Source organism: Marmota flaviventris, chromosome 15, assembly GCF_047511675.1.
Source record: "Marmota flaviventris isolate mMarFla1 chromosome 15, mMarFla1.hap1, whole genome shotgun sequence".
Taxonomy (NCBI): domain Eukaryota; kingdom Metazoa; phylum Chordata; class Mammalia; order Rodentia; family Sciuridae; genus Marmota; species Marmota flaviventris.
The window spans coordinates 48,378,966-48,403,147 of record NC_092512.1 but is presented as its reverse complement, the minus strand read 5'-3'; the positions used below and the strand labels follow the sequence as shown (position 1 = coordinate 48,403,147).

General features: G+C 38.3%; 1 protein-coding gene across 3 annotated transcripts in view; it reads left to right on the top strand.

The window, feature by feature from the left end:
• Wwp1 (WW domain containing E3 ubiquitin protein ligase 1) overlaps window positions 1-24,182 on the top strand; it is a 117,968-nt gene that overhangs the window by 25,911 nt on the left and 67,875 nt on the right. For 2 of the 3 annotated variants that reach the window (XM_027947974.2, XM_027947970.3), the window contains exon 2: window positions 10,242-10,337. The exons of the other annotated variant lie outside the window; for it this stretch is intronic. The gene's annotated coding sequence lies outside the window, so the exon portion shown is untranslated. The remainder of the gene's footprint in view (window positions 1-10,241; window positions 10,338-24,182) is intronic. 3 annotated transcript variants of the gene reach the window in all.

Below are 24,182 nucleotides of genomic sequence, written 5' to 3'. Positions count from 1 at the left end.
TCATTAATTTCAGCTCTGATTTTAATTATTTCTTGCCTTCTACTTCTTTTCCTGTTGTTTTGCTCTTCTTTTTCTAGGATTTTGAGATGAAGTATGAGATCATTTATTTGTTGGTTTTTTCTTTTTTTAAGGAATGAACTCCAAGCAATGAATTTTCCTCTTAGAACTGCTTTCAATGTGTCCCATAGATTCCGATATGTTGTGTCTGTGTTTTCATTAATCTCTAAGAATTTTTTAATTTCCTCCTTGATGTCTTCTATAACCCATTGATCATTCAGTAACCTATTGTTCATTCTCCAAGTGATGTATGCTTTTTCCTTCCTTCTTTTATCGTTGATTTTCAGTTTCATTCCATTATGATCAGATAAGATGCATGGTATTATCTCTACTCCTTTATATTGTCTAAGAGTTTCCCTGTGACATAATATATGATCTATTTTTGAGAAGGATCCATGTGCTGCTGAGAAAAAAGTGTAACTGCTTGATGTTGGGTGGTATATTCTATATATGTCAATTAAGTCTAGGTTATTAATTGTGTTATTGAGTTCTATGGTTTCCTTATTCAACTTTTGTTTGGAAGATCTGTCCAGTGGCGAGAGAGGTGTGTTGAAGTCTCCCATGATTATGGTATGGTGGTCTATTAGACTCTTGAACTTGAGAAGAGTTTGTTTGATGAACATAGCTGCACCATTGTTTGGGGCATATATATTTATGATTGTTATGTCTTGTTGGTGTATGGTTCCCTTGAGCAGTATGTAGTGTCCCTCTTTATCCCTTTTGATTAACTTTGGCTTGAAATCTATTTTATTTGATATGAGTATGGACACTCCTGCTTGTTTCTGAAGTCCATATGAGTGATGATTTTTCCCAACCTTTCACCTTCAGCCTATGTATGTCTTTTCCTATCAAATGCGTCTCCTGTAGGCAGCATATTGTTGGGTTTTGTTTTGTGATCCATTCTACTAGCCTGTGTCGCTTAATTGGTGAGTTTAAGCCATTAACATTTAGGGTTATTATTGAGATATGGGTTGTTCTTCCAGCCATATTTGTTTATTTATGTTACTAAACATGGTTTGTTTTCCTCTTTGATTATTTTCGCCCCCTTTACTGTCCTACCTCCCACTGTTGGTTTTCATTGTTATTTTCCATTTCCTCTTCCTGTAATGTTTTGCCGAGGATGTTTTGAAGAGATGGTTTTCTAGCTGCAAATTCTTTTAACTTTTGTTTATCGTGGAAGGTTTTAATTTCATCTTCCATCCTGAAGCTTAATTTTGCTGGATACACAATTCTTGGTTGGAACCCATTTTCTTTCAGTGTTTGAAATATGTTATTCCAGGATCTTCTAGCTTTCAGAGTCTGTGTTGAAAGATCAGCTGTTATCCTGTTTGGCTTACCCCTAAATGTAATCTGCTTCCTTTCTCTTGTAGCTTTTAAAATTCTCTCCTTATTCTGTATGTTGGGCATCTTCATTATAATGTGTCTAGGTGTAGATCTCTTATGATTTTGCACATTCGGCGTCCTGTAGGCTTCTAGGATTTGGGATTCTGTCTCATTCTTTAAGTCTGGGAAGTTTTCTCGTATTATTTCATTGAATAGATTGCTCATTCCTTTGGTTTGGAGTTCTGTACCTTCCTGTATCCCAATGACTCTTAAGTTTGGTCTCTTAATGTTATCCCATATTTCTTGGATGTTCTGCTCATGGTTTCTTAACAGTCTTGCTGAGCTGTCTATGTTCTTTTCAAGTTGAAATACTTTGTCTTCATTGTCTGATGTTCTATCTTCTAAGTGTTCTACTCTGCTGGTAGTATTCGCCATTGAGTTTTTAAGTTGGTTTATTGCTTCCTGCATTTCTAGGATTTCTGTTTGTTTGTTTTTTATAACCTCTATCTCCCTGTATAGTTGATCCTTTGCTTCCTGGATTTGTTTGTGTAATTCATTGTCGAAGTGATCTTTCATTGTCTGATTTTGCTGTCTAATGTCTTCCTTGATACTCCAGATCATCTGAAGCATGTATATCCTGAATTCTTTATCTGACATTCCATCTGCTGCAGCTGTTACCTCTTCTAAAGTTGAGTTGACCTGCATTGCTTGTGGTCTTTTCTTTCCTTGTCTTTTCATACTGCTTGCATTTCTTTCTGCTTGGTGAAACTGTTGTGTTTTTGAAATGTTTTTTTCCCCTATATATTTATATTGCTCTTGTATAGTTGAAAAGTCTCCCTTGCAGGGTCGGGCGGCGGTCTGCCTACCTTGCATTCGCGGGCGGCGGCTCTGCTCTCTCCTTACTCCAATTGGAGTGTCGTGACTACCACGCCGGCAGGTCACTGGGCCTGTTCCGGGCGCGGGCGGCGGCTCTGTTCTGCCCCTACTCCAATTGGGGTGACGAGTGTACCACGCCGGCAGGCCACCGGGCCTGATCCGCCGGTCGGTTGCAGGTCTGCCTACCCTGCAGGCGCGGACGGCGGCTCTGCTCTGCCCCCCCTCCAATTGGTGTGACTTGTCTACCACACCCGCGGACCGCTGAGCCTGTTCCGGGCGCGGGCGAAGGCTCTGTTCTGTTCCTACTCCAATTGGGGTGACGTGCCTACCACCCCTGCTGCCCGCTGGGTCTGTTCCACCGGTCGGTCGCAGGTCTGCCTACCTTGCGGGCACGGGCGGCGGCTCTGCTCTGCCCCTACTCCAGTTGGGGTGACGTGTGTACCACGCTGGCAGGCCGCTGGGCCTGACCCGCCAGTCTGTCGCAGGTCTGCTTACCTTGCAGGCACGGGCGGCGGCTCTGCCCTGCCCCTCCTACCACGCCAGTGTACCACTGGGTCGCGGGTCTGCCCACCTTGCGGGTGCGGGTGGCGGCTCCGCTCCGCCCCCTCTCCAATTGGGGTCCCGCGACCACTACGCCGGCGAGCTGCTGGGCCTGCTCCGGGGTCGGGCGGTGGCCCGGCTCCTCCCCTCTGGCTCGTCGACAAAGCGAGAGAGACTCGGGTGTCTGTGCCTCACCCTCCCTACCAGGAGACCAACTGTTTCTGTCGCCGCTGGTATTGATGAAGTTCTCTCCTCTGCCGCTTTCTGATGACATCAGATCTCTGCCATGTTGGTATCCTATGCGAATGGCAGCATTTCGTTCCCTTTGCCGGGTATCCAAAGCAATGGGTGATTCATGACCGGTCCTCAGCAGGACCCGGACCGAGAAACAGTTTCCGCGGGCTCCTTAGCCCTGGGCCAGGGCAGCTCCGGGAGCCGGAACTCAGCCGCTCCGTGCTTGGTGTATGCTCTGATAAGAGCAGGCTCCAAGAAGCACTCAGGCACTGAGCCTGAGTAATCTGTCTGCAAGCCGCAGGCGAATGGCAGCCTGAAATTACCTGTTCTATGGCTGAATGAGCTGCGGTCAGTCGAAAACAGGGATGGTGACATCAGCTCTCCAATATGGTGGCCGCTGGCCTCCTCTGTGGTCTGACCGGTGTGGAGAACCGAGATGGACCGCTTCCTTCGCCCGTCTCGAACCCAGAATTCAGCACTGAATACGGCGCTTGCACGGCTGGCAGAAACTGCAGCGCTGTATCCCTGCGCCGCTGTCTCCTCGTTTCCCAGCGCGCGCTGCAGACTCTAGCCGCGGGGCGATTTGCTGAATAATCAGTGTTACCCTCCGTGCAACAAATCTCTCGCGTTTTTTTGGGCTAATTTTTTTAAGAAGTCAGTTCGTTAAAGGATTTTTTCTCCCTGTTTGCTTGCTTGCTTTTATTTGTTTTTGTTTGTTTAGTTTTCAGTACTGGGATTGAACCCAGGAGCACTTTACCACTGACCTACATCCCCAGTCCTTTTTATTTTTTGAGACAGGGTGTTGGTAATTTGCTGAGGCTGGCCTGGAACTTATCCTAGAAGGTTAATAAAGTGCTGTAGTAACACAACTTCAGAAAGTCTGGCAGGAAATTTCAAGGCAGTGGCATGGACATTGCTAGTCGCTATTTGCCAGTTTTACTGTGAAAATCAGCAGAAAGCAGAGGGTAAAGATTTGAAAAACTTGGAGTTTGGTCTGAAAAGTGGAGTAAAACTGGAGCCAAGTAAAGTGTGGTTATTAAAAAGATTAAACAGATGCTAAGGTATTTACACAGAGACAATAGGAAAGATGACTTGAGGGCATCTCAGCAATTGGCAAGACCACACCTATCACAGGTTCATGGGTGTAAAAGTAAATTCCTTTGAGAAGAGACTGAGGGGTCACCTGCTTGCACAGGGGGTCTAGGAAGTTTTCTCACCATGCTTAGCATCCAGATACTTAGAAAGTGTTGCAGACATGAAACGAGAAACCTTGGATAATGCTTGAGATAGTAGCAGAACTTGATGTCTACCAAGTGGTGCTGGTTCTGCAAGAATGCAGGATGCTGGAGATAGTGGGTCATGGAAGCTGCTACTGAGATTTCTAAGGAACTCCTGGGAGGCCAAGCAAAGTGTAGTATCCTCAGAGTCACTGCTGGCAGTCACTGAGAGGGCAATAGGTGAAGATATGAGAAGGAAGCCAAGCGACGGTGGAGACCCCTGAGATTAAGAGATGCCAGCCAGTACAGTGGAAAGTCTGACAAAAATGCTGCAGGAATCTAGCAGAGAAAAAGCTTGAGAGACCATGCGGGCTGCAGCCAGCAAGCATGTGAGGCAAGCTACACAAGCCCTTTGGAGAAAACACCATGACACCATGTTCCCCAGATGCTGGATGTGGAATTGTTTGCCTAGCTGGATTTTGGTTTTACTTTGCTCCTGTTTCAGGATTCTCCTGTGGAGAGATGGGGCACTGGGGCGTTCAGCAGGAAGCAGCATTTATTAGTTGTGGCATTGGCTGAGTGGATTCATATCCAAAATCTGAGCCTTGAACACAGGAGGCATTGCTTTATATTACCTCTTGTTAGTTCCTCTTGGTAGCTCTTTGTCTCCCATATAAAGTAATACACATTCTGATTGGGCATTCTGTTTCTGTACCTTAGAATTGTAACAGTGTTAAACAGTTGTGGAAGGGTGGTGCCCTGTTACCTTTTCTTTGTTCTGAGAAAGTCCCTACTATAGTCCCATCACTTCTTTGAATACCTTTATTTCTCCCTTTTGGGATGGAAATGTTTACTCTCTGCCATTATTTATTGGATATGCTTTTGATGTTTACAGGGGAAAACTTTCAAGAGTTGGCCTTGAGTCTCAAATGAGATTTTGGACTTGGGACTTTTGAGCAGTGCTGGAATTGTTAAGACTATGGGACTCTTGCAAATGGACTAAATGTACTTTGCATTGTGAGATGGGTGTGAATTTTGGGGGCCTAGTGGTGGAATGTTGTGGTTTAGATATGAGGTGTCCCCCAAAAGTTCATGTGTGAAACAATGCAAGAATGTTCAGAGGTGAAATATTTAGATTATGAGAGCTTGAACCTAATCCACAGTATGTATTAGCTGCTTGGTAACTGTAGGCAGGTAGGATGTGGCTAAAGGAAGTAGATTGCTGGGGGTGTGTCTTTGGGGTTTATAGTTTGCCCCTGTCTATCTCTATCCCCCCCCTCGCTCCCTCCCCCTCCCCCTTCCCTCTCTCTCTCTCTCCCTCCGTCTCCCTCTCTCTCCCTCCCTCTCTCTCCCCCTCTCTCCCTCTCCCTCTCTTCTCCCTCTCTCTCTCCCTCTCTTCTCCCCCTCTCCCTCTCTTCTCCCCCTCTCCCTCTCTCCCCCTCTCTCCCTCTCTCCCTTTCTCCCCCTCTCCCTCTCTCCCCCTCTCTCCCTCTCTCCCCCTCTCTCCCTTTCTCCCCCTTTCCCCCCTCTCTCCCCCTCTCTCCCTCTCTCTCTCTTCCTCCCCCTCTCTCCCTCTTCCCCCTCTCTCTCCCCCTCTCTTCCTCTCTTTCTCTTCCTCCCCCTCTCCTCTTGCCCCTCTCCCTCTCCCCCTTCCCCTCCCCCTCTCCCTATTCCCCCCTCTCCCCCTCTCTCCCTCCGCCTCTCCTCTTCTCCCTCTCCCCCTTCCCCCCCTCCCCCTCTCATTCCCTCCCGCCTCCCTCTCCCTCTCCCCCTCCCCCCTCCCCACCTCCTCTCCCTCTCCCCCTCTCTGTTATGTGCTGAGCTGCTTTCCTGTGCCATGCACTTCTGCCATCATGTTCTCCCTCACCTCTGACCCAGAGCCGTGGAGTCTGCAGACCATGAACGGACTCTCTAAAACCATGAGCCCCAAAATAAACTTTTTCTCTGCTGGGCGGGGAAAGTGAAAATTAAGGAATAAATGAAAACAATCCAAAGTCTTGGTAAAAATTAACTTCCTCTGGTTGAAAATCTAAAATTTGGTGGCGAAGAATAATAAGAGTTGGGTATTAATACTGACTTGGATAATTTGGTATATTAAAAATTAACATTCCCATAAAAAATACTTCCTGTGATCCTCCCCTAAAGTAATATGTTGTACACTAAAAAGAAATTTGGAATTGGCTGAAAATTCAGCAAGGTAGAGGAGAAAAAAATTAGGTTACTAGGTCCTGTGATTAAATAGGCATTTTTTAGGGACTGAGGATGTGGCTCAAACAGTAGTGTGCTTGCCTGGCATGCGCACGGCGCTGGGTTCGATCCTCAGCACCACATACAAATAAAAATGTTGTGTCCGCTGAAAACTAAAAAAAAAAAAAAAAAAATTAAAAAAGTTCTCTCTCTCTCTCTCTCTCTAAAAAAATAAAATGAAATAAAATAAATAGGCATTTTTAGGTTGAAATAAACATCCAAATTGCAGTCAGAGGTGAGAAAGTATCTATAGATTCCCATCTTTATTTGTCCTTTTTTCTGTAGATATTGCAAGTACTCTTCAGGTCACCCAAATTGTGCTACTTTAGAAGCATCACTTTTACCTAGTGACACACATGTAAAATTATCAGGGGCTTGACATTTTTGTGTTTGGGCTTAAGTGGATTAATCAGTGGTATAAATATAAGAAGAGGTCCTTATGGACAAGAAAATTTTATTAAAAATCAGCTCGCTTCTGTCACAGTTATAAGTATACACTGAACTTCAATGAAACTTCACGAAGCTTCTTTGAAGATATTGGTTGAAGACACATCCTAGAAAGAAAAATCAGAGGGGGGGGTGCAGTTTAAAGGAAACAGTATTAATATTGCATTGGTGAAATTGGAAACACTTGCACTTACTCTGTTTCCCCTGATGTATGTGATAGTTCAAAACTGTCAAGTGCTATGCACACATAAAATAGTGATGGTGTGGCTCCAGGGACAAAGGAGAGCTGGAGGGACTGGAGTTCCTACAGTAAGTGGGCAGATTGTAAGGGAAGACTGTGGTGGAAGAGATAATTATTGGGAGGTTGTGAGCAGAATGGGGCCCATCAAGCTTGGGAGGGGAAACTTGTGTGAGATGATTGAATGGAGATTAGCAGTTTGCAAACTACTGGGGTAATGAGTCCTTGGCCTGAATGCAGAGTCTGTTGGGGGAAGTTTGAGGGCAAGGTATATGGAAGAATTTTTACTATATAGGGAGGAACAGTAGGATTGAATATTAGAAAGCTCATGCAGGAAGTTGGAAATGCCTTCAGCCTTTAGGAGTCAAGAGTGTTGATAATTTGAAGGGTTTGTTACTGAAGTCTATGAGTGGCATTGTATTTTCAAAAAAACCCGCCTCTTACTTTACCTACTTCTGTTTCCCAACATGTCTTAGTGGGTAGTCCCCATATGACTGAATTTTTTTCTTCCTGAGTTTGCAGGCTACATGGAAATGAAAAAAAAAAAAAATAGCACAATTACACTTTATATGACCAGATTCCACTAGAAAAATTTCTTTGAGGTATATAAAAAAGCTGTTTTGGCAGGTAGACCCATCATATTGTTTGTTAAGATTATCAAATATCCCAGTTTGCCTAGAACTGAGAGATTTCTTTGGATGTAGGACTAAAACCTGGATTGTCTTGGGCACACTGGGATGAGTTGGTCCACCCTCATGTTTATTGTCACATTTTATAAGTTCACTGAAATGACTATCAGTATCTCTAAAAATGACTTATCTCAATAGAATATTCCTGTATTGTTTATTTTTGCGGTACTGGGGATGAAACCCAGGGCCTTGGACATGCTAGGCGAGCACTCTATTACTGAGCTGCATCCCAAGCCTGTTTCTGTATTGTTTAAAATTAAACCCTACAAACTGTAGTCTGCATTTTTAAAGAAAATTTTATGCATTAGTATTTCTTAATCTCAGATATATTAGAAGGAGGACAACTTTACTACATTTTTACTACATTTCATTGATTTTTCGATTTTGTGCTGTTGATGTAATGGTTTTTTCTAGTTTCATGTTTTCTAACTAAGGTTCCACATATATTGGACTAAACTTTCCTAGTGCATGATGTATACCATCTGATCTTGTTACTGAGTTGTTTTCTGTGTATTCATTGAAGCTGGACATTTGTCATCTACCATTTTTATATCTTTGTCATGCCTGCTTACATACTAGGCAGTCAATAAGTATGCTTATTAATTGATCCAGGTAGATGGATTTGTGTTGATAGTTTGCTGGCTTTTCAAAACCCCAACACTGCGTATAATGTGCAGGATGAATCAGATCTAATCAGATTTTTTAAAGATTTTTGCTTTTGATTTAAGAATGTCATCTTGAAGTAAGCAGTCACTATATATCTTCTAAATGAGAATTTGTTCTATAATCTCAGTACTGGAAATATAGTTGGTTATCTACATTCAGGTCTTTTTCTTGTGCAGTTGAATAATAATGAATTTTTGTAAAACTATGGCAGTTTTAAAGAGTTGAACTGGACATCATCAATTTAGATATAACTGGCTATATCCTCTAAGCATACGTTATAACCTAAATTTATTTGGACGAATAGCCAATTTGCTGTAAAGTTTGTTAAAATTCAGACTTTGATTTTCCTTTTGCCACGCCCACTTTCTAAATTCTTGAACCTGAATTGATCATGTTTTTTTTTTTTCCTTCCCCCCCTTCTCTCCCCCCGATCCTGTTCTCTGTTACCATATCCTAGGAACAACTGGAAGATAGTCATATTATCATGCCAGTTGTTGTCCCCATGGATTTGTTATATTAAGTAGTACTAATATTGTGCTTATAAGTTGATTGGCACCCTCTTTTATTCCTCTTTGTAGTCCAAATATTTTCTCCATGAGCAAGCTTTTTTATTTTTTTAAGTTTTTTTTTTTTAGTTGTAGATGAACACAATACCTTTATTTTATTTTATTTGTTAAAAATATTTTTAAGTGGTGCTGGTTATCGAACCCAGTGCCTCACACATGCTAGGCAAGCGTTCTACCACTGAGCCACAACCCTGGCCCCGCTTTTTTTATCTTTCATGGATTTAATACCACTTGCATAAACTATAACTCCAAAATATTTCTTCTCTATAGACCTGTTTCAGTTTTCTAACCTTTTAAGTTCAACATTTGTTGGACTAAACTGTGTGTGACACCCGGATGAGAACAGTCTTCCTTTGAACAACATGTGCAAAATGAAACTTTTATTTCTAACCTCCTCCCATAATAAGAACAATAGCTAGGCTTTATTAGGCGGTTACTTCTTGCCACATAATCAAAGAGCTAAGTATTTTACTTGTTTTATCTTATTTAATCTTTTATTATAACATGGGGTAGATGGCTTTGTTCTTCCATTTACTGATATAGAAAATGAGCCATGGAAAAGATAGAACTTGATCACATATCTCTTAAGTGGCAGAACTGGAAATGAAGTCCAGATAGTCTTACTCTGTAGTTGGGTTTTGAAAACTTGCCATATTATCTCCCTAAATTTGCTCCTCTTCTTTTTCCTGTCCTTATAGCACCCTCATCCACCCAAAATCTGAAATGGGAAATTTTAGCTGTTTAGATTCCTCTTTTTGTAACCCTCAGCTATTCCATAACCATCTGCTCAAAGATTTTTTCTGTATCCCAAATTCATTCCGTCATACTACCAATAATGTGGTTCTGGAAAAGCTCACTTTTTAAAAATGATCTCATAGTTGCCAAAATTAATTTTTTTCAAAATGAAATTCTCATTATTGAGACCCATCAGTATGTATAAGTTACCTTCTGGATAAACTTTAAAGTACTATGCTTGGTTTATTTAGATTACCAGGTAAACTATTCTGATCTTTTCTGTGAATCCTTTCCTGATCCTTGAATATTAGATTATCTACTTTGTCTTGTATGCCCCAGGTGTACTGCTTTATATTTTGCATCTATTTGGTAACTATCATACTGAAAACTATATATTTGTTTACAGGATTGTCTTCTCACCAGACTATGAGCTCCTTGAAAGAAGGAATCACATCTTATTCATCTTTATATCCCCAGTGTCTAGGACAGTTCCTGATACATTGTAAGTGATTAACAGTGTTTTTAAACTAACACTGTATTTAATAATCAAACTCAGTACATGTTGATAGTTAATTATATCTACCAAAACCAGTAATAATGATGATATAAAAATATGACCATGGACCTTTTAACATTTCTGAGGCATTTTCTCATCTCTAAGATGGACAAGGTACCTCCTTGCTCACAAGAGTTATTACAATGCTAGGATTAAAGAGAAAATATATAGAACAGTATATTCTAAGGTGCCATGCAACTTTGTTTTTAAATGAAGCAAGGGGATTAATTATATGTTGAAATTGAACATTTTATTTGTTGTATATGTTTTTAGGAGAAGATGGTATTTTTTAAAACATTTTTTTAGTTGTAGATGGATACATAATATCTTTGTTTATTAATTTATTTTTTATGTGGTGCTGAGGATTGAACCAGTGCTTCACACATGCTAGGCAAGCACTCTGCCACTGAGCTACAACCCCAGCCCAAGATGGTATCATATTTTAACCAGCTTATCATGTTTTGTAGTTTAAGTTTGCAGTTACTGGTTATCAGAGAGGCATGTGTTCTTGAGTCTGATGATTGGTTTATGTAGAAAGGTTTATATGAAACAGAGCAAGAAGTATATTGGAGCTGGGTATCAGGGTATAGGAAGTTTAGAATAGTAGAGTGAACAGTTTAACCTGGTTGGCACCAAGTCCCAGTCTGCATGGTGTTTTAAACTTTTAAAATTAATCTCAAATAGCTAATCCAGTGCCTGTCTCCTTTATTTTCAGCAATTACCTGAAATTATATAGCACCCTCATCCACCCAAAATGTCTAAACCATTAATGAAGTTCCTTAATTTTTTTTTTTAAATGTACTTCCAGATGAATTAATTTCTTCCCCTTTCCTTAGTCCCCATTTACTGACCAGGAAGAAGTGTCTTTTTCTTGGAAGATAAATAAAACACCATCTGTTTGAAAGATAATATTTAACCCTTCTCTTCTATGACAGACTATAGAAATCACACCTGACAAATTAGTGATTTACATTTTCCTCTGTGTACTTCTTGCCTTCCATGGATTAACTTATTAAAAATGTGTAATTTGAATATGCCAGATCATATGTAACATATGGAAGTCAGTAATTAACACACAAATCTGTGAGTCAACCATTTCCAACTGAAAACTAGGTTGATACCAGCATGGTTAAAGGATTACCTGTGAACGCCTCCTGATCCCATATTCTGTCTTTTCCTAACTACCAGCATGGTTAAAGGATTACCTGTGAACGCCTCCTGATCCCATATTCTGTCTTTTCCTAACTTCCAATGTAACTGTTATCCTGAATTTGTTTTTCCCATTATTTTCATTTTTTTAATACCGGAAATAAAATTCTTTGTTTTGAGCTGGTTGTGGTGATACACACCTGTAATCTCAGCTACTCTGGAGGCTGAGGCAGGAAGATCACAAGTCAAGGCCAGCCTTGGCAACTTAACAAGACTGTGGCTCAGAGTAAAAAATAAAAAGGGATGGGGATGTAGCTCAGTGGAAAAAGTATCCCTGGATTCACTCCCCAGTACCACCAGCAAACACAGAAACCCAATTCTTTTTTTTTTTTTTTTTAAGAGAGAGAGAGAGAGAAAATTTTTTAATATTCATTTTTCTTTAGTTTTTGACGGACACAACATCTTTATTTGTATGTGGTGCTGAGTATCAAACCCGGGCCGCAGGAATGCCAGGCGAGCACGCTACCGCTTGAGCCACATCCCAGCCCCAGAAACCCAATTCTTTATTTTGAGTTTCATAATCATTCTTTCTGTAGACTGTTTAAAAAGTGTGCACAAATAATATCATCTTATTGAGGAAAATATAATTTACAAATTTTTATACATTTCAAGGAAAACAATGAAACATTAAAAGAAACATCTGGATATGTAAATTCATGTTTATAACCAGAAAATAATCGTGGAGACTTCTTTTGTATTGTGTAAATATTGCTATCCCATATACCATTTTTTATCCAGAGTCCAGAAATGTAGAAAAGTCCTAAAAATGTAAAAGCATTTCAATACATTAGTTTCTTCTGTACAAAAATGTTTCAATTAGATTCATAGAGTACTCCTTAGAAAAATGACATCCTGTCATTTTAGAGTCTTTGGACTTAAGCAGTTCTTCAGTATGTTCCATTTAATTTTGTGTTTGTTTTATTATCTTTTGAGACTCAGGACCCACAGTAGCCCACATTTGTGCATTTCTTTTTCAATCATGAAACCAGTACATTTTCAAAGGAAATTCATAGCAAAAGATGAGGTTATAATAATTTCTTTCTTCTTTGTCTTTAAGATGACTTTGTTACAGAATGTTAAATCTTGAAAGTAGGACTGCATGAGAGAAAGATGTTAATGCTCAGGAGTCCAATTTGTCTTTTTCTCCCCACTCATTATTGTTCCTAAGATACATTCATGAAGTTGCCTTAAGCTATAGTTCTTTCATTCTCACTGTTGTGTAATGCTCTATTGTGAGTTAACCTAATTTATTTAACCATTTTTCTACCAATGGATATTTGAGTAGTTTGCCATTGTTTGTTATTATAAAGAATGCATACTTGGAACTTAACTGCAAAAATATCATATGTTTTAAAAACCAGAATTGCTTCTGGAAGGGCACTTGAATGTGCAACATTACATGAAAATATTATATTGTTTTCTATGCAGTTTTAACAATTTAAACACTTACCAGGAATGTATTAGAGCTACCACTATTCCATAGTTTTTGCCATTATTTGATACTAGCAACATTCCTGATTTTTACTATTCTAATAGGTTTTAAAATGAAATCTTGTGGGGTTGGGGTTGTGGCTCAGTGGTAGAATGCTTGTCTAGCATTTGTGAGGCCCTGGGTTGAATTCTCAGCACCACATAATAATAAATGAATAAAATAAAGGTCCAGCAACAACTAAAACATATTTTTAAAAAATGAAATCGTGTGGTCTGAAGTTCTGTTTCTCTGATGGCAGTTACATCTGCATCTTTTCATATATTTGTTGATCTTATAAGTTTCCTTGTTGGTAAAATTCTAGTTAAGGTTGTTGCCCATTTGCCCATGTATTGTCTTTTTCTTATTCTTTGTAGGCATTCTTACATAGTTCAGATACTAATCTTTAGTTTTTTTAATTTTGCAAATATCACTTGTTTTTTTGTATCTGGTCATTTTGTTATTTTTATTTAAAAATTTTTTCCTTATGATGTCTTATGATAAACAAGTTCTCGATTTGCAGGTAGTCAAAATATTCATTTATTCATTTTTTTTCTTAATTAATAAGTTTTGTCTCTTATTTATAAAATCCTTCTTAAGTTTTTTTTTTTTTCCTAGTACGGGGGATTGAACTTGGGTGTTCTGCCACTGAGCTTTGTCCCCAGTTCTTTTTATTTTGAGCAGGATCTTGGTAAATTACTGAGATTGATACCAGCTTGTCATACTCCTTCCCCAGCCTCTCAAATTGTTGGGATTAGAGATGTGCATTAGTGCTCCTGGCTTGTTTAAGAAATCCTTCTATGGGGCTGGGGATATAGCTCAGTTGGTAGAGTGATTGCGTCACATGCACAAGGCTCTGATTTGAATCCCCAGCACAAAGAAAGAGGGGGAGGGAGGGAGGGAGGGAGGGAAGAGAAATAGGGAAGGAGGGAGGGAGGGAGGGAGGGAAGAGAAATAGGGAAGGAGGGAGGGAGGGAGGAAGGAAGGAAGGAAGGAGGGAGAAATCCTTTCATGCTGAAAGAACATAGTAGTAGACAGTAAACAGTGGTTTACTACTATAATTTCTTCCATATTCACATCATTAGGTTGCCTTTCATTTTTACATTATTAGACCATCCTGCATTTTTCGTATCACTGACTCCAGAACATTTAATTTTCCTTCTTTCTTGTGAGTTGTATTACTACATCTGTTGCATGGGTATGCCCTTTCATTCATTGGTCTGTTTTGGAGCTTCTTTTGTTTCATTTTTTTTTTTCTCTTCAGCAGTCTTGCTGATTATTTATTTATCTTAGTGTTTTCTAAGAATTAGCTTCTTACTTTCTTGATACTTTTTATAATCTTTTTTGTACTTCATTAGTTTTTTCTCTCTAATTTTCTTTTATTGAGTTTATTCTGCCATTCTTTTTCTCTTTCTCATCAATTTTCAACCTTTATTTTCCTAATAAAAGTCTTTTGTTGTTGTTTTGTACTGGAGTTTGGGCCCAGGGGTACTCTATCAATAAACTACTTCCCAGCCCTTTTTTATTTTTCTTTTGAGATGGGGTCTTTCTAAGTTGCCAAGGCTGGACTTGAACTTGTGATCTTCGTGCTTCAGCCTCCCTGAGTAGCTGGGATTATAGGCTTGTGCCACCACACCCAGCCTAGTATATAGACTTTTCTCCAAGTGTAACTTTTCCCATATTCTACAAAGTTTTATACTTTTTTTTTTGTTATTATTTAGTTCTTTGAATTTTTAAAATAATTCTCCTGAGCCCTGAAATATTAGAAGGGCTTTAGAATTCTATTTGCATATTAAAGATGTCTTTTGTTATTGATTTTAACCTAATTGTATTATGGTCCCATATGGTATTTGAAATTCAGTTGAGATTTCCATTGTTGCTCTATGGGTAAATTTTTTTGGGGGGGTAGTTCTTAAGAAGAATGTTTATTTTCTAATAATTGGGTACGCGATTCTCCTATGTCAATAAATCCTATTTATTCATTATTAGTTTTTTTGGGCACTGTTGAAATATGATTAATTGAGATGTTGTGAAATCTTCTATACAATGGTTAAATTTGTCAATTTTCTTCCTATAGTTCTTATAGTCAAGGGTTACCCACAATAGATGGTGACTTTTGCCTTGAATGGTTAGAGATTTGATAAAGCACAGGATATAAAGTCAATTTGGTCAATCTTCCCTTTCACCATCAATTGAGGGAACAGTATATTTCTAGTACTGAACTGAGGGCTGGATTATTTTCAGGTTTCAGAGCTGGAGTCTTGATCTTTTTTTGCCCTCTGTCCTTTCAGACTTCTTCCATTGGCCTTTATTCCCTCCATCTCCTGACCACACTAAAGTTCTCACTTTCCCTTTTGGGATACTCACCCTTGTTTGCTTTATTTTATTTTTATTAGATGATTCCGGTTTAGCTGGGGCTTCTTTCCCCCTTGAAGGAGATTGCTTTGCTCTACCTTAGTGCTGAAATCAAGCAGGATTAGCACTTTGCTTCATGTATGCCTGTTGGTAGAGAAGCTAGTTTCAGAGGTTTAGGAGTTGGAGAGTGACAGTCTTTTGTCTTTCTGTTTCATTTTCCCAGATATTTCTCGCTTACTCTGTCCTTCATGCATCCTGGTCTCATTTCTGACAGAAGTGACTTGAATTCCTATCTGAGATGACTCACTTCCTGTTCTTAACCATTTTGTTTTGGTTTTCTTCACTTGGTCGGTTTGGATGTTTCTCCTAAGGCCAGCATTCTAATTTTGGTTTACCTATCTGATACTGCAATTTGTACTGTTCCTTCTATAGCTGCTCTTCTACTACTACTTCTGCACCCAAGTCAGCAGGCTTTGCCCATCAAAAGAATTTGCTCAACCTGGACTAGGAGGTACCAGCAGAAGTCACTTTTCTTAGAGTACTCTGAAGCTTCAAATTCAGTTTGGATGTTCTGGAGAGACCTCTATCATCACATCTATAATCTTCCTGAGAGTAATCAACTTTGGAGTTCCACAGCCAAATGTCTCTTCTGTCATATCAGTTCTAATTGTTGGTGCTTCCTCTTTAGTTATTCTTTCTCTAGCTAGAGTACACCCCTTTCATAGGCTCTATCATAGTCTTTACTATCTCAGTTATCATAGAAATCTCTACATTATATCTCCATAATGATCATGACATTTGCCTTCAAAATTATCACCACTTACAGGAGGATGGATAATCCTCAAAGCTACTTATGGCAGGATAGGCTCTATCTTGGCCCAAAACCCAATTATTTCTGTCTTTATCCCATGCATGATTAGCAGCATAGACTTACTTTGTTACATTCTACCCCTTCATTGAGACTCAGAACACTAAGCATGGAATCCAGATCCTCAAACTTAGCATATTCAAAGCCTTTCAATGTCTCTCAGTTGCTGGGTTCATGTGGTAAATGTACTGATATTTAATCCTCTAAAGAATCCCTTAATGGAATTTTCTGTCATATCATCACAAGTCAGATTCTGTAGAAAAAGGTGTCAGTTTGGAAAAGTGACTATGGTTGATATTGGATTTCCAAAGAGCCTGTAGAGCAGTAACTAGGTTGCAGAGGTCAATTAGAGGTGCCCAATAAATGTCTGTTTTCATTATTGTGCCAGTGGTTGAAACAGTTGAAACATCATCTGATGTTTTATCACTTCATCTGACTGGTTTGGGACCTATGCTTTTCCACCAGTGCTACCACCAACTGGAGGTCTATTAGGGAAATAGTCATTTTTTTTTTATTCTTTTCTTGTTGAAAAGAGAGAGAATTGGGAGAGAGATGCTTAGATGACATTTTATTTTAAAGTATACAAGTTTAGAGATAATACTAAATTATATCCTTTTCCTTGTTCTCATTAATAATACTGTTTTGTCTGCCATTGTAACTAATTCCAGACTTTGTTTGTTTGTATTTACCTGGTGTGTCCTTTTCCTTATTTTTATTCTCACTCTACCATATATTTGTAGGTGTTTCTTATCTTTCAGATTTGTCTGTAGACATTAATTAATGATTGTTTTTGTATTTGGACTCTTACTTTGTGCTGATGGTCTTGGTTATTTATATTCCCTGCTACCCTTTCCTTCCTAGCCTTCTGTGGATTGTTTCCTTATTCTATTCCCACCTCTGTAGTTTAGAAATTATACCCTCTTATTTCTTTTTCTTGTGATTCACCGTGCCAGGAATGCTATGTAGTCAAAAGTTCAACCAGATCACAGTGCCCCTGTTGAATGAAGATTTCCAACATGACCTCCTATCCTCTTTATGTCCTGCCCACCCATATTTAATAATAAGATGTTATTTTTGTTGTATTCCAACAATATTTAGTTTTCTTGTGTGCTTGGCAGTTTCTTTGCTCATCTCTCCATCCTTGTACCTCAGAGGTCATCGTTCTATGGTAATTTCATGAAGCACATCCTTTAGACTTTCTCGAAGTAAATCTGCTGTTGATAACTACTCTTGATTTACCTAGCAATGTTTTAATGCCTTCCATGTTCCCCAAAGAAAGTTTTGGCGGTTATATAATTAATTCTCTCAGTCCTTTGCAGATGTTTGTTCAACCTTCTATGTTTTCATTGTTGCAGTTGAAAATACTAATATTATTTTCCTTTTTTTTGTTGTCTGTAATCTCTTTTTCTCTGGCAGCTTTCACATGCTCTCTACTATTGGTATTCTGCAGTTTTCTTGGCGGTGTGACCTATTGTGACTTTCCTTATGTTTATCTTGCCTCTTATTAATAAAATACTGTGTTTTTTGGAATTGTGGTTAAATATCTTTCATTGCTTTTGAAAAGTAAGTAATTTTCTCCTAAAATGAACTCTCCTCTTTCATCATTTTCTGGGATTATGAGTTGGGATATAGGTAAGATTTTATTTTATCTTTTCATGTCATTTAGCCTCTCTTTGGTATTTTCTATGTGTTTATTTCAGTGCTATTTCTAAATTATATTTTTAGATTTACATTTGTTTGATTCTCTCTTAATTCTAATTTTAAACCTTTCAGTCATCTTACTTCTCTAATTTAAAAAATTCTGTCTGCTTAAATAATTTGTGCATAAAATCTGGCCTTAAGGAAGTGGAACACAACTGCCCTCACCTTTATTCTTCCAAAGCAAGCAGTGTGGAAAGGAAGAAAAGAGTCACTTGACAGTGGTGGACTCTGATGAACAGGACCTTAGCCAGATGATCAAGGTCAGCATCAGTAGTCAAATCAAAATCATGTTCATAGCATGTTCCTTAATATAGTTGCACACCAGCAACTTCAGGTAAACAGTGAGAGAAACATCAGGCGAATCCTAGTAGAGGAATATCTGAAGGTACTCAAGACCATAAAAAACAAGGAAAGTGTGCTGGCAGTGTAGCTCAGTGATACAGTGCTTGTTTAGCATGTGCAAGCCTCTCAGTTCAAGACCTAGCATAAAACCAAAACAAAACACAACAATAACAACAACAACACACACAAAGCAAGGTCAGGTCCTGAGAAACTTGTCATAACCAGGAGGAACCTAAGGAAACAATAACTAAATATTATGTAGTGTTCTTGATGAGATCCTAGAATAGAAAAGGGACATTAGGTAAAAACAAGGAAATCCGAATAAACTTGTGAACTTCAGTAATTATATATATATTTTTTAAATATTTATTTTTTAGTTGTAGTTGGACACAATACCTTTATTTATTTTTATGTGGTGCTGAGGATCGAACCCAGGGCCTCACACATGCTAGGTAAGTGCTCTACCGCTGAGCCACAACCCTAGCCCCAATAATAATATATTGATATTGGTTCATTTATTATAAAAAATGTAACATACTAATGTAAGATGTTAAAATAGGACTGGGGACATAGCTCAGTGGTAGAGTGCCTGCCTAGCAGGAGGCCTAGGTTTGATCCCCAGTTCCAAAAATATAAAGCTAAAATAGGGGAGGAGCAGGGAGGGAAGATAAGTAAGTTTTATGTGTCTTTTAAAAAAATAAAAACAAACACAAAAATTGAAGGGGAATTGGGTTTTCTGCAAATCTGAAACTATTCCAAAATAAAGTCTGTTTAAATAAATTCAATTTTTATTTTTCAAATGTTCAATGTGATTTTTAAAAAATTTGTTCTAATCAGTTATACACGACAGAATGCATTTTGACACATCATACATAAATGAAGTGTAACTTCTCATTCTTCTAGTTGTACATGATGTAGTGTTACAGGTCGTTTAATCATATATGTACATAGGGTAATACTGTCTGATTCATTTTGCTGTCATTCCCACCCGCATTCCCCCTTTCCTCCCTTCATTCCCCTCTGTCTAATCCAAAGTACCTCTATTCTTCCCTATCCCTGCCCCGCCTGCATCGTGAATTAGCATCCGTCTATCAGAGAAAACATGATAGATGGACTTTGGTTCTTTGAGATTGGCTTATTTTGCTTAGCGGTACAATGCCATTTCCCCCCCATCAAACAGAAGGGATGATTTATTGTACATGAGTTACACGGACCACAATTAAAAAAAGGAATTAGTCTAGAATGCCAAAAGTCCAGATAAAGGACCAACGGGGGATGTTAAGAGCAAGGTGGGTCTTCTCTCATTGGTGGTCTTGGTGACAGGGTGGTGAAGTAAGTTCTTAAATCCACAAAATTTGGACAGTGGCAGGCACTCCAACAACTTTTACCAATGTCCCCGGCCTCTGGCATTCCTTATCTCTACTCCTTTGGCCTCCACTGTGCACAAGCTAGTTTACTTGGACCTCTGCCTCATCTTTCTTCTTTTGCGCCTCACCCCGTGCATTTACTTCTTCCTCCACTTGGCTCTCATGGCACGGAGGTTTCCAAGAAGATAGTGCTAAGGCCAAGAGAAGTAAGATGTCATTTTTATAGTCTTTTCTTGCTTGTCCATATTTTCTTTCATCTTTTATTGCTAAATTAGTTTCTAAAAATTTGTATAATAATTGTAATATTTAAACTCCTTAGAGGTCAAAAACTATTGTATTTTGTTTAAGTCTCATTCATAGTGATACATTTTCTTATAAATTAGGTTTTTTAAATTATAGGCTCAGATTTGGTTGTTTTCATCTTGGATAATCCCAATGGTTTAAATGTATGTTTTGATACATTTCCTTAATGAGCAAATCTCAGCTTCCTTACCTTGCAGCATGCATAGTTCTTTTGTCTCCTGATGCCAGTGCTACTCTCAGCATGCATATCCAGGACAACACTGTTATGTATGTATGTATTTTTTGCTTCCAGTTCCCCATTCCTTACTATTTCAACTCACTTTATTTTTTTTCCTTTGATTTTCTTCATTGTTCATTGATTATTTAAGGTTTGTATTTTTATTGATTTTCTCATGAATATAACAGCTGATTACCTTGAGGTAGACATAATTTTTGTTTTCTTTTGGTTTTTGGTACCAGGATTGAACCAAGGGGTACTTAACCACTGAGCTATATTCCCCAGCCCATTTTATTATTTATTTTGAGACAGGGTCTCACTAAGTTGCTGAGTCTGGCTTTGAACTTGTGATCCTCTTACCTCAGCCTCCCTAGCCTTTGAGATTACAGGCATGGGCCACGGGGTCCCACTAATTTATTTTTGTATTTTTCTATTTTTGCTGGTACTAGGAATTGAACCCTAGCCCAGTAGATAAATTCTTAAGTCTTTTTTCTCATTTGCAGAATTAGGTTATTGGCTAAATGAGGTCTCAGAACCTGTGAATATAGGTAACTGCAATGAGTTAATCATATCGTAAGCAACTGTTTTTCTTATGTATAAGCGCTTGCGTACACAGGCACATACAAACATTCACCCTACATACCCCCACCACACGTCAAGCATATAATATATCCAACTATAAATGAGTAAAATGAATTTAATAATTTTAACCTATTGGGTCCCTGAAATGGGTGGTAGAATCTAAATGGAGCATAGAAAAAACTGCAAATAGAGGGAAAACCAAATGTTAATATTCGTTAATATTTCTCAATCTTTCTCAGAATGTTCCACTTTATCTTTAGTAGGTTAAAGGCAGATACAAGTTGAACCTTGAGATATTTGTTATCTAGAAAAATATTGATGTAGCTCCTGCTTTGAATTTTATTTAAAAAATAAAAATTAGGGGCAGGCATGGTGGTGCATACCTATAATTCCAGCAATTTGGGAGGCTGAGGCCAGAAGTTTTCCAAGTTCAAAGCCAGCCTCAACAACTTAGTGAAGCTGTAAGCAACTTATGAGACTCTGCTTCAAAATAAAAACTAAAAAGGACTGGGGATATGTCTTAGTGGTTAAGCACACCTGGGTTCAAGTTCAATTCCTATACAAAAGCAAAAAGAGAGAGAGAGAGAGAGAGAGAGAAAGAGAAAGAAAGAAAGAAAGAGAAGAGAAAGAAAATTGGGGTGGGAAATGTAGAGCCAAACTTAGGAAACAGAGAGAGAGAGAGAGAGAGAGAGAAGAGAGAGAAGAGAAAGAAAATTGGGGTGGGAAATGTAGAGCCAAACTTGGGAAACAGTATCTGGAGACTTAATTAATACTGTATATAAATCTGGACTAGAGCTGACATTTTGGTAAAGAATGTTGTTGAGATGATTAATTAAATTAGAATATGGACCATCAATTAGATAATAGTAATGTACTTGCTAAATTTTCTAAATTTGGTCATTTTACTGTGATTATTTAAGACAATTCTTTCATTCCTTTTTTTAATATTTATTTTTTATTTGTAGTTGGACACAATACCTTTATTTTATTTATTTACTTATTTTTATGTGGTGCTGAGGATCGAACCCAGGGTCTCGCACACACTAGGTGAGCGATCTGCTGCTGAGCCACAACCCCAGCCCCAAGAATTCTTTCATTCTTAGAAGTACACACTGAAGTGCTAAAGAATAAAGGGCAATATATAGTTCAGATAATACATAAATTTGTATTATAATAAATTTATTAATTTATATATTTATTTTATTTATTAATCAGCATATGACCGTGGATTCTTAATAATATAATTTTTTTCTTCCTCCACTTTTCTTCCCTCAGGTATGATTATTGTTCATGTTCTTTTATAACATTTTGAATGACTTAAGTCTCAGTTTTAAATGGAGCACAAGTGTGAATTTGTCAACATATTACGGATTGTAAAGAAATGTGGATTTTAGTTCACTTAAATGATCAGTTTTTGGTTTGTTTTAGAGCCTATAGTTCTATACATAGTAGTTGGATTACTTGGACAGAATCATATGTACATCTCTCTTTTCTCTTCCCCTTTCCTTTCTCCCTTTTCTCTTCTGTTCTCCCTCTCCCTGTTCTCCTTCCTTTACTCTGCAAGACTTCTTTTGGCTTGTCTATTTATTTATATTTGATTGATTTTTTAAAAATTTATACATAAAGGTGAATATATATACTGTGGTAATATATGTACTTAACATGATTTTTTTAAGAATTCATTCCACTTTGCCTTCCCTCTCCCATTCTTCTTCTCTGCCTGTTGATCTCCTTCTTCTGCAATACAGATCTTCCCTATATCTTTATGTTTTAATTAGCTTTTTTGCTGCTGTGACCAAAAGACCCAACCAGAACAACTGTAGAGGAGGAAGAGTTTATTTGAGAGCTCATGGTTTCAGAGGTCTTAGTTCACAGACAGCTGGTTCCATTCCTTGCGGCTAGAGGTGAGGCAGGGCATTATGGCAGAAGAGTGTAGCAGAGGGAGGTGGCTCACATGATGATCAGGAAGCAGGGACTTCACTCTTGAGATACAAAATATATACCCTGTAGTCATGTCCCCAGTGAGCCACTTCCTCCAGCCAAAGCCTACCTGCTTCCAGTTACTGCTCAATTAATCCCACCAGGAATTAAGTGACTGATTAGGTTAAGGCTATAGCCCAATCAATCATTTCTCCTCCAAACTTTCTTGCATAGTCTCACAATTGAAATTTTGGGTGATACTACATCTAAATCCTAATACTTTATAATATCCTATCCTTTCTTGTTTTCCTTTATTTTACTCTAGTTTCCACATAATGAGAGAAAACATTAGACTTTTGAGTTTGTGAGTCTGGCTTATTTCACTTAGCATGATGTTCTCCATTTCCATCTGTTTACCAGCAAATGCCATACTTTCATTTTTCTTTATGACTCAGTAGAATTTCATTGTGTATATATACCACAATTTCTTAATCCATTCATCTATTGAAAGGCATCTGGGTGATTCCGTAATTTAGCTGTTGTGACCTGCGTTGCTACACATTGAAGTGCCTGTATTGCTATAGTGTGCTGAATTTAGTTCTTTTGGGAAAATACTGAGGAGTAGGATAGTGGGTCATACGGTGGTTCCATTTCTAGTTTTTTAAGAATTTCCATACTACTTTCCAAAGTGGTTGTACTAGTCTACAGTCCCACCAACGTTGTACAAGTGTACCTTTTCCCCACATTCTTGCCAGCATTTATTATTATTTATATTCTTGATCATTGCCATTCTGACTGGAGTAAGATGAAATCTTAGTGTTGTTTTGATTTACATTTTCCTGATTGTTAGATATGCTGAACATTTTTTCATATATTTGTTGGCCAGTTGTGTTTCTTCTTTTGAGAAGTTTCTGTTTAGTCTTTTGGTCATTTATTGATTTTTTTTTTTTTTTTTATTTTATGCTGTTAAATTTTTTTAGTTCTTTATATATTCTGGATACTTATCCCTTTTTGGGGTTGTAACTGGCAAAGATTTTCTCCCATACTGTAGGCTCTCTCTTCATACTCTTGTTTCTTTTGCTGTGCAGAAGCTTTTTAATTTCTTGATTCTTGATTTTATTTTTTGAACTTTAGGGATTTTGCTTGAGGAAGTTGGTACCTGTGCCTATATGATGAAGTGTTGACCTTATGTTTTCTTCTAGCAGTTGCAAGGTTTCTTGTCTAATTCATAAGTTTTTGATCCATTTCAGTTTGACTTAATGTGCAGAGATAGGGATCTAGTCTCATTTAATTTCTATGTTCTTGATATCAAGTTGTCCCTGAATCTTTTATTTAAAAAGCTGTCTTTTCTCCAAAATATAATTTGGGCACTTTCATCAAGTGTCAGATAGCTGTAAGTATGTGGTTTGTCTCTGTGTCTTCTACTCTGTTCCATTGGTCTTCATATCTGTTTTGATCC